Below are 1753 nucleotides of genomic sequence, written 5' to 3' on the forward strand. Positions count from 1 at the left end.
AAGGAAGGTAGAGGTGGGGGAAAACTTGGAACTATACTGTAGTGTTTGTTTCCTTACCTAATTGTTTTGATTTAGGTCCGATTTGCTGCCCTGCTTGCTTTGATAGAAGTCGCACAAAAACTGAAGGAGAACTACCTGGTCCTGCTACCAGAATCTATTCCATTCTTAGCTGAGCTTATGGAAGGTAATGTTCTAAACTGGCATTAGTGACTCATTTCAATTTCAGATTCAGACAGGCTCACTGTTATAACTGCTATAAATCTTATGAATTTGTATATGGTAGCTTATACTGTGTAAAATGCAAACTAAAATGGATTATGTTAAACACTCATGAAGTTCAGTTAAATTATGGTGGCTTCTTCAGTGTTGTAGCCTTTGCACATCTCCCCATGTGCAAGTTTTAGATCACTGTTAGCAGAAAGAGTTTGCCTAGTTCAGTGACAAAATATTCCTGAATAATAATTTCAAATACGGTGTTTTAGGATGGTTCTAGCCTTGATGGTGAAGCCTTCCTTGGGTAGCCTTGTAATTCCTGCTCAATTTCTTTTTCTAGATGAATGTGAAGAAGTTGAACAGCAATGTCAGAAGACAATTCAACAACTGGAAGTCATTTTGGGAGAACCACTCCAAAGCTACTTCTAATTTTATGCCCTTAATTTTCAAATTTTGTCTGAATTGTGTTAGCTTTACACATTCAGGTGTTACAGGCAAACTGTCATAACAGTTTTTATCAGAGACAAGATTTTAACTTTTTAATAAAATATTTTAAGAATCTGGCTTTATAATTTCTGGATGAACTGGGGACTTTCCTTATGACTTTTCCTTAACTGCTCTTTTCTTAACAGTGGGAAACTGGTACAGGCTATGAACAAATCCTGAATGACAACATGTGAGACTTACTGAATTCCACTGTGCTCAGGGCATAGAGTTACTGTCCCAGTGGAGGGGCTGTCATGCTCCAAGCATGGTCCTCACTGGACCAATGCACTGCAATCCTGAAAATCTGGTTTTTTCTGTCATCTGTAGGGAAGTAAAAAGTATACCACTAAAGACACTGAAAAATAACTTCCAAGAAACTATGATTCATGTAGAAACTAAATCTGTTTTACAGTCTTTAAAGACTGCTACTGATTAGCTGAAGTTCAAGAATAAATTGCTTGCTTTGATAATGGATTTACCCAAAAAATTACTACTTGTTTTGCACCATGAGGTGCTGGTTCATTAAACTGGTACTAAGAAAGGCACTCATACTCTGTAAAATAGGGTTTAAAATGCAACAGGGTAAAACTGACACTATAAAGAGGATAATGTTACATCCCATTGGGTGCGCCTCTGTCCAGGGTGCAGCATGACATGTAGATCCCATATGTGGAAAGGTTACCACATCAAGCTCTTACAGGATTTTCTTAAAACTGTTAATTGTGTCTGCTGTCAAACAAAAAGGACATTCCCATGAGAACATCTGCTGAAGTCTCAGCTAAAGGCAAGGACACACAAGTGGTGTTACTGCCATAGGGAGCTGCCTACCAGCTCCCCCATTCCAATGAGTTTATCCTGCAGCCAAGGGGTCTGTACAGCACAGCACAGAACCACATTGTCCTGAAGGCCACCCCAGCACAGCCACAGCCCAGCTCCAGTGCCTGCTCAGGTTAACTGCTCTGCATTACTAAATCCTTGATTAGAAATGGTTCTCCAGTCAGGGTCACTTTGCCAACTTAAGAGATACTGGTAAGACAATAACAAAACAAAACAA

The 1753-nt window shown here is 39.4% G+C and overlaps 1 long non-coding RNA gene across 1 annotated transcript; it reads left to right on the forward strand.

The window, feature by feature from the left end:
* The first annotated feature begins 73 nt into the window (after positions 1 to 73).
* LOC115949415 lies at positions 74 to 785 on the forward strand. The gene is made up of 2 exons (XR_004082884.1): positions 74 to 184; positions 554 to 785. It is a non-coding gene; the product is annotated as an uncharacterized LOC115949415 (long non-coding RNA).
* Positions 786 to 1753: the final 968 nt, after the last annotated feature.

Source organism: Geospiza fortis, unplaced genomic scaffold (assembly GCF_000277835.1).
Source record: "Geospiza fortis unplaced genomic scaffold, GeoFor_1.0 C13628913, whole genome shotgun sequence".
In the NCBI taxonomy this organism is placed as follows: domain Eukaryota; kingdom Metazoa; phylum Chordata; class Aves; order Passeriformes; family Thraupidae; genus Geospiza; species Geospiza fortis.